General features: G+C 48.6%; 1 long non-coding RNA gene across 2 annotated transcripts; it reads right to left on the bottom strand.

The window, feature by feature from the left end:
- Positions 1-5734: 5734 nt before the first annotated feature.
- On the bottom strand, positions 5735-8706 carry LOC114883716. 2 transcript variants are annotated; one of them, XR_003790658.1, is made up of 4 exons: positions 8199-8706; positions 7373-7555; positions 6494-6554; positions 5735-6133 (listed from the first exon to the last, which is right to left on the bottom strand). It is a non-coding gene; the product is annotated as an uncharacterized LOC114883716 (long non-coding RNA). The 2 variants fall into 2 exon arrangements; XR_003790657.1 differs by lacking the exon at positions 8199-8706 and having other exon boundaries at positions 7373-7864.
- Positions 8707-9194: the final 488 nt, after the last annotated feature.

The following is a 9194-nucleotide window of genomic DNA, read 5'->3' as shown; positions in this document are numbered from 1 at the left end:
CATTTTTGCTTCAGATCCTTTTTCTTTTTCTTTAAGAAATAAATGATTACAGTTACAGTTACCAAGTCCCCATCCCTCGTTTTTCTGTTCCTGCCCCCCAAGTTACCCCCTGCCCTGAAGTTGGTGTGTGTTCTTTCTGTACATTTTTTTATCCTTTTTCTGCATCAAGATGCATCCAATAACAATATATCCTATTATTCAATGTCTTCTAAAAAGATACACAGTTAGGCTCCTACTGTATCATTTTGCAACCGTCATTGTTTCTGAGACTTCTCCACGTTGATACACAGAGCCCTACTTCATAAACTTTAACTCTTATCGAATGTTCATTGTTGGAAGAAACCACAATGGACATTTCTATTCAAGGCCAATGTAGTTCTTTCCTCTTTCCTCCTATAGTCTTGAACCTCCCTGTTCCTGTCTCCTTGTGCCAGAGGTAGTGTTTCTATGCAGAAGTTTTGTTTAAACTTTTTTTTTTCCCCAAGAGTTTCAGCAGGAAATACCTTTTACATTGGTTTCCAAGTACACACTTAAAAATACGGTCAGCCCTCTGTATCTGCAAATTCCACATCTGTGGATTCAACCAATCAAGGGTCGAAAAAAAAAATTTTTTTAATTCCAGGAGGGGTACACTTGAAACTAACACAACATTGTGAATTAACTACACTTCCATTTTTTTAAATTGGTACATAATATATTAGTTTCAGGTGTACAAAATAATAATTTAATATTTGTATAAAAAATCGGGGGGCTGGGGAGGGATAAATTAGGAGTTGGGATTAATACTATATATAAAATAGATAAACAGCAAAGACCTACTGTATACCACAGGGAACAATATTCAATATCTTGTAATAACCTGTAATGGAAAAGCATCTGAAAAAGAATAGGTATATGTGTGTATGTATAACTGAATCACATTGCTGTACACCTAAAACTAACGCAACATTGTAAATCAACTATACTTCAATAAAAAAAAAAAATTCCAGGAAGCAAAACTTGAATTTGCTGCCTGGCAACCATTTACATAGTATTTACAACCATTTACAAAGCATTTACACTGCATTAGGTCTTATAAGTAATCAAGAGGTAATTTAAAGTATACAGGAGAATGTGAGTAGGTAACATGCAAATACTACGCCATTTTATATAAGAGATTTTTTTGTTTGTTTTTTGCAGTACGCGGGCCTCTCACTGTGGTGGCCTCTCCCGTTGCGGAGCACAGGCTCCGGACGCGCAGGCTCAGCGGCCATGGCTCACGGTCCCAGCCGCTCCGCGGCATGGGGGATCCTCCCGGACCGGGGCACGAACCCGCGTCCCCTGCATCGGCAGGCGGACTCTCGACCACTGCGCCACCGGGGAAGCCCTGTATAAGAGATTTCAGTATCTGCAAAGTGTGGTATCTGCAGGGGCCTTGGAACCCCCACGGATACCGGGGACAGCTGTATATGTAATGTCACAACATTTGTAGGAAGCCACACTTGTTCACTGCCTCATACAGTGTGTTATTTTCTTCTTCTTTTTTTTTTTTAACACTGTTATTTTCGATTCTCTCCTGATTCTGTTTGGGGAAAAGTGTTGATTGCCGTGTAGCAATTGCAGCGGTTGCAGCAGCCCTTAAATGGGTCATGACCCACAGTTTGAAAAACACCAGGTGGGTCAAAAGAGAATGTTCGCCTCTGGTCTTAGTAAGCAGTGCTCAGCTGAGCTCAGTTGGTTATCCCAACACATATTCCCAGCTGCAATTTTTTTCTGCATCTATTTCACAGCTTCCAGTCAGGCCCCTGTGGGGCTAAGGCCACATTCTAACTGACCTTCAGCTCCCCACCTGGAGTGCCAGCCACAGGGAACCCACCCTGTGGGTCCCGAGAGAGAGAACCCCTTTCCCATCCCACCACCCAGGTCTGACCTGTCCTGGGGCAAACTCTCCAGGTCTGGGGTCCTCGGCAGCTGCAGGCGCTGGGGAGGTGGGGTGCAGGGGGGTGAGTCCCCATCGCTGGCTGGCGTTATCTGAATGGAGGGCACCTCTGGGAGCCTCCAGGGCTTAGAGGCCAGGCCCTGGGCCCTGCCACCCTGTGGCTGCTGGCTCTGCCACTTGGCTGGGAGGACAGGTGAGTCCTGGGCACCACCGTCCTGGGTCAGCAGGGGTGCGCAAGGCAGCAGGGGCAGGAACCCAGCCATGGGGAGAGTTCTGCCTGCCCGGTTGGGGGTCTTGGTCTCTGGGGGAGAAAGAAGAGGTGAAGAGGTGAAGGGGAGAGTTCCCATGCAAACCCTGCCCCTCCCCCCCCGCTGCACCTCCGAGAGGAGGGTGAGCTTGAGCTTCAGAGCACAGTGTGGGGGTCAGAGAGGTCTGGGTGGGATTCCCACCTCTGCCAACATCCTCCTTCTCGACCCTGAATCTCAGGTTCCTCTCTGGAAACTGGAGATCCAGATAGCGACATCCTAGGGTGACCGGGCAGTGTCAGGGAGCTCTGACAAGTGTAGGGCCCAGCCCAGGGCCCGGACCACAATAAGTGGTCAGTAAACTCTGTTCATGCCCCTAGACTGGGGTTTATTTTTTCTGAGAATTCACCAAGGCCAAGCCCTGGTTGAATATATACCCACCACCCCGGCACCCTTCCCCACACACAGGGCCAGGAAGGAGCCAGGCCTGAGTGGGCCCTAGAGGCCCTTGGGCCTGAGTAACGGGCTGATGAAGCGGAAAAGAGAGGCAGAATCCAGGATTTCCCTTCCCTGTTTGCTCAGCAACTGCCCCTCCCAAGACACACAAAGGGAGGGAACCAGGCCAGCTCCTGCCGTTGTGATTATGATCCTGGAGGCCTCGTGGGTCTGGGGAGATGAGATTAGTGTCTGTCTGTCCTCACAGCAGTACGTGGCAAGGGCTTCTTGGCACCCAGCTGCTGGGGGTCGAGGGAAGGAGGACCGGTGGGACCCAGAGAGGGTTCCCCCTGGTTTGGGAAGACCCTGACCTTCACAGGCCAGGCCTGGACCCCAGAGTCCCTCCCAGACACCCCAGCGCCCCTACCTTATGGCTTCCTCCTCCTTCTGTCCTCACAGGGTTTGCTCCGACTTCCAGGGTGAGGGCAGGTGACCAGGCCCTTTTCTCCCTGCCAGGAGTCCTGGCTGGGCCAGAGAGTCACGACCCTGTCAGGCGGGATAGCGTGTCCAGCTGGAGTCATGTTCCCCTCTGGCCAGCTGTTCCTGGGAGAAGGGCGGGGTGCCGGTGGGGGCATTCATATCTCAGAAGAGGCCCTTCCCTCTTGACTGCCCGTGGAGCAAGGGGCTGTCCTCACCCTAGGCCTCTATTGCTCCATGTCTCCTGTTGGCGGCAGCCAGCACTATGTCCCTCCTGTCCCCACTTCTCCCCCAGGACTGCTCCTCCAACCCCAGACACCACCCCCAGGTGGCCAAATCTGAGACTCTCTCCAGTCCGCATCTTCCAGCCCTGCTCCTAGAGGCGGGAGCCTGGGAGACCCCTCTTCTTTCTGGTGGGTTCTCTTGGCCTCAAGGGCATCCCACTGACAGCTCCACCTCACTTTTGTACACAGCTCTGTCTCCTCCACCTGATCTGTAAAAGCTGGCATTCCCCGTGGCTTAGCTCTTTTCCAATTTTATTATGTAATAATTGACACATGGTAAAGGACGTCTGCATCCTACTTGTGAGTTACCAAGTTTAACAGTAAAATGAACCCCATGATCCCCCACACCCAATTTGAGAGCCAGCACATCACTGTGAGTCCCCCTGTGACTGCCTTATCCCACCCCTGCCTCCCTTCCAAAAGCCTCCATCACCCCTCATTTGTCAGTTATCATTCCTTCACGTCTTTTAATTGCTGTTTTGTTTTGTTTTTTTGCGGTACGCGGGCCTCTCACTGCTGTGGCCTCTCCCGCTGCGGAGCACAGGCTCCGGACGCGCAGGCCCAGCGGCCATGGCCCACGGGCCCAGCCGCTCCGCGGCATGTGGGATCTTCCCGGACCGGGGCACGAACCCGTGTCCCCTGCATCGGCAGGCGGACTCCCAACCACTGCGCCACCAGGGAAGCCCGCTTCACGTCTTTTAATTGCTGTTTTGAAATCAGACTGGTATGCATTCCTAACCATTATAATTTTTAGCTTTACTTGCTTTTGAGCTTTATAAAATGGAGTCATTCCATGTGTCATCTTCTGTGACTAGCTTTTCTCACTCAACGTTATTTCTAAGATTCATCCCTAGGGAGCAGGTAGTTACACGTCACCTATTTTTGCTGCTGCACGATATTCCTTTGTGAAATGAACACCACAATTTATTTATCCATTTTTCTTGCCCATAGACCCTGGGTTGTTTCCGGCTCTCTGCTCTGATGAGCAGTGGGGCTGCCCTCAATGTTCCTGGATGTGCTTCCTGCGTGACTCCTGGGTTAGCCAGCGTCCGCCTGATTGACCGGCCGTCTGTGCCTCACCTGTGGGCTCTGTCTCTAAGTGCCCAGGCTGGTTCTGTGGATCTGCCTGACTCCGAGTCTATAAGATATCTCCTCAATTACTTTATCTTTAAAGTAAGTCTTGATATCTGGTGAAGCAAGTCTTGCTGTGTTGTTCCTGTGCTACCAGCGTCAGTTTGTCAAGTTCCAAGGGGGAAAAATCAACAATGAGAGTTTCATTGTTATGCTCTAACAAACAATTGATATCTTTACAATACTGAGTTTTCCAAAACGTCCACATGGGGTCACACTCCACGTATTTAGGTATGTGTTAATGTCCTCTCTGAGAGTTTAGGTTTGTTTTTTTTTTAAGTCGTGGCAAAATGCACATAACATAAAAGTTACTGTCTCAACCTTTTTAAGTGTACAGTTCAGGAGCATTAAGTTCATTCATTGTTCCTCAGCTGCCACCCCCATGTGCTAAGTTACTTTTGAAAAATAATGTTTCTTACCAAGTTCTTTCATATCTTTTCTTAGATTCGTTTTCCCTTTGGTATTTTGTTTTCAAAAAGCTTTTTGTGACAGATGATACACACCAAAAAAGGCATAAAATGTAAATAGCTTAATATATAATCATAAAAGGAACTCCCATAGACCCACCACCCAAGTCAAGAAAAAGCATGTTGCTGCCCAACCCGCCCCCTACCCTCCGCCAGATGCCACCAAGTGACGCTTCCCAGCCAAACCCTCCTCCCCTCCAAAGACAAGTACACTCCGACTTCTATGTTAATCCCTTCCTTTGCGTTTCTTTAGTGTTTCACTACCTGAGCATATGTTTCCCAACAGCCCAGTTTAGTTTTTTTTTTTTTTTGGGGGGGGGGATACGCGGGCCTCTCACTGTTGTGGCCTCTCCCTTTGCGGAGCACAGGCTCCGGACGCACAGGCTCAGCAGCCATGGCTCATGGGCCCAGCCGCTCCGCGACATGTGGGATCCTCCCAGACCGGGGCACGAACCCGTGTCCCCTGCATCGGCAGGCGGACTCTCAACCACTGCGCCACCAGGGAAGCCCCCAGTTTAGTTTTGCCTGCTTCTGAACTTCATAGAAATAGAGTAACACACTTTGAAGTCTTTTGTATTTGGCTTTTTCCCTTTAACATTCTGTTTGTGAATCATCCACTTTATTGTGTGTGGCTGAAACTTCTTCATTTTTAATGTTGTATAGTGGTCCACTGCTGAAATAAATTGTAGATAAATAGCACTATGTACTTATTGACTATGTTGATGGATATTTGAGGGCTTCCCAGTTTGGACTGTTGAAAATAGTGCTAGCGTGAACATTCCTTTACCTGTGTCTTTGCGTTCCTTCTGTCACACATCAAGTATCTATCTATCCATCCATCTACCCATCCATCCACCCATCTATCCACCCATCCATGGGTGTTTCAGAGCTTCATTTGTCTATCCCTGTGCAAAAACTACACTATGCTAGTTATACATACCTAATTACCATATGTATAAACACAGATATAAACAGGTATATATTTTATACATAGATACACATAAGTATAATATACATATGTGTAGTTTCATAACTAGTCTTGATATCTGGGATGGAAAGTCTTCCCACTTTGCTCTTCTTTAGGAGTCTCTTGGCTTTTCACGTTAGAGGCTTTCCTCAAATATTCGTGATCCTTGGTCCATATTTAGAAGTGGGGCCCAGCCTGTGGTTTAACAACTGAGGGGGCAAAGGAAGACAGAAATGAGAAAATATTTTGCAGAAAAACCTCAAGAGTTCTATTTAGGACAACTTGTTGGTGATGCCCGTGCATGATCCAGGTGGAGAGGTCCAGTGGGCAGCTGGCAAACAGAGGTCAGGGCTGGCCCCGGGAGTCCCCAGCATGTTGACGTGATCAACCCCCCAAGAGGCCTGGAGTCAAGATGTCCCTCCCCTCCCCTGGCATATCTTTTCCCAGAACCCACCCTTCTCTTCCTGCACAAGATTACTGTCTTCAGGAGACATCGAGCTTGACTCAGATTCCCTCTTAGGGGCTGAGTGATGTGGGGGACCTGGGCTTACAGCCAGTGTCGTCTTTACCTTTTCTGATCTCGGCATTTGCAGACAGATCTCTGAGGGAAGTTCATGGCTGGCCTCAGGACTGTGGAGAGAAGGAAACTCTTTAGCACTTAATGTCCTTGGAAACACAGGAAGGGCTGGTGTGCGGTAACGAAATCTCAAACGGAGCAGGGCTACCTAAGAACACCGCACGTGAGGCTCCCACGTGAAGGTCCCCATGTTCCCCCTTCGGAAAAGCTCTGTGGATTGAAAACCACCTGCCTCTTATTCCATTATTTCTGCCTTTCCCTCATTCAGGAGAGTAGCAGGGTCACGAGACTCCCACTGGAGTCTCCTCCCAGCTGGGGTAGGGGTGTGAGTTGAGGGGGTCCTGATTGTGTGCCATTTCTGAAGCATTTTTCCACATGAAGAGTTGATGCACAGAGAGAGTCAGTGCTACTTCCATCCTCCACTCCTGTGTGGGTGCTCAAGAGAGCGTGGGCTTGTGTATTTCTGACAAATAATAAGCAATAATGAGATATTTGCGCTCCCCAGATACTTTAAGATTTCCCGACTGTTATCTATCTGTTTCCAATGAACTGTGCCTTCTGATTTCTTCTCTGCGTGTATTCACGTGGTCTGGTAAGTTTTGACTTCTTACCTAATCTCACCCACACTCTCTGTAGATGCAAGGTTTCTTCCCCCAAGTGTGTCTGATTTTAGCAAATCCCTTCCCACACCCTCCACCCTGGAAAGTCCCAAATTGCCTGGCGTCCTCCCCTTCAGTTCTTTGTTTGCATATTCAGAGTTCTGCCTTTGGGCTAGACTGAGCTCCATTTCTACAGAACAGGTGCTCACTGGCTGTCTGTGGGGCAAGCTGGACGGTGCCTCCCAGCCACCCTCTGCCTCGACCTCCCATACCGTATCACTGGCGCATCTGTTTCTCTTGAACTTCTGCTTTGTCTCTTCACCATCTCGGGTTGAATTGTTTGTGCTGCCGCTCTCAGGGCAAAGGCACCCAGTCCAAGACCATTTCCTGCCCTTAAACTTGGGACTATCTGGGGAGGAGGCGTCGTGTACCTTGAGTTCCCAAGGGATCAGCACCTTGACAAGGACAAGGTAGGAGGGATGAAGATGGATTTTTTACATTTTGTCAACTAGAGCATTAAGGACTGGGCCTCCCAAGGGTTTCCTTCATCTCCCCAGCTTCCTTCCTAGCACCTATTTTTCTGTTCTGTCTTCTAATTTTATAAACTTTATTCTCACCCTAAAAACTGGAAGGAGGGACCCGAGACATAGTCTAAGAAAGGATGGCCTGTTCTAAAACCTAACCGCATTTTTTCTCCATTTGGGTTCATTTCTACAAGGATTTCTCAGGACCAAATACAAGATTTTCTGTAGAAAATAACTGTTTTGGACATAGAAAGCAAACTAATGGTTACCAAGGGGGAAAGAAGGGATATATTAGGAATTTGGGATTAACATGTACACACTACTGTATATAAAATAGATAAATGACAAGGACCCACTGGGACTTCCCTGGTGGTCCAGTGGTTTAAAATCCACCTTCCAATGCAGGGGGCACAGGTTCGAGCCCTGGTCCGAGAAGATCCCACATACCACAGAGCAACTAAGCCCGTGTGCCACAACTACTGAAGCCCACACGCCTAGGGCTTGTGCTCTGCAATGAGAGAAGCCGCTGCAATGAGGAGCCCACGCACCGCAATGAAGAGCAGCCCCCACTCACCATAGCTAGAGAAAGCCCGCGCGCAGCAGCGAAGCTGCCATTCCTGAGTGTCCACCAGCAGTAGCCTCTCTCCCACCATCACCTGGCCCTCATGAGCCCCTAAGTACAGGACCAGGAGTGAACAGAAGGCCTACGACACCAACACTGATTCTTGGTGCCAAGGGCAGAGTGGGGCTGAGCAGGACCCATGTCTTGTCCACAGCACCCCCCTGGACAGGCACTGCAGCCCTTGGATGGCCAAGTCTCCAGGAAGAAAGTGGGAGATGGTAGAAGGAGAGCAAGGGGAGAAAGTCAAGGGTAGCTTATCAAGGAGGCGTGGGCCTGGGCTGTGGGGCCTCAGAGCATCCTGATGGGGCAGAAACACGGGATGAAGCCAGAGCACAACCTTTCACATCCTTCCTACACTTCAAATGTTTGCAGGAGAAGGGTTGTTTGGGGACCCAGGAAGGAGAAGTGTTTCTACCCCAGAGGAGAAAGGACACTTGACAGAAGGAAGGGGAGCAGGGAGGCCTTTATCGAAAGGGTCAGTATCTGTAGGCTCATTGAATTCTTCAAAGAAATTTACAGCATTTCATTTGAGCGGGAAATACGTCCAGACTTTAACATCTTTTTCCTGTACCATAGAAAGCACTGATAAGAGAGTTGGCCATTATTTGAGAAGATAAAACCAGCTCCCTCCCATGGTGCCGGCAGTATTTCTACATACATCATCCTTCACAGCTCTTGGTTCAGAGGTTAGAACCACACCCCACCACTCCACCTCAGACTCATGGCTGGATTAATTTTCTGCATCTTCTTCCGTTTCTCAGATTTAACTTCGCAAATCTTCTCACTTCATTTGTGATTCATTCATTCCACAAATATTTTGTTAAAGTGCTAGAGGCACAATGAGAAATAAGTTCTTTGCATTGAAGAATCATACAATGAAATCATTATCATTATTGCTAGCACATCCTGAGAATTTACTCCACACCTGGTGAATCTTCTATCGAAAAA

Source organism: Monodon monoceros, unplaced genomic scaffold, assembly GCF_005190385.1.
Source record: "Monodon monoceros isolate NGI ecotype Baffin Bay Population unplaced genomic scaffold, NGI_Narwhal_1 Super_Scaffold_10, whole genome shotgun sequence".
Classification (NCBI taxonomy): domain Eukaryota; kingdom Metazoa; phylum Chordata; class Mammalia; order Artiodactyla; family Monodontidae; genus Monodon; species Monodon monoceros.
The sequence above is the reverse complement of the archived record's forward strand: the minus strand, read 5'-3'. Positions and strand labels throughout refer to the sequence as shown.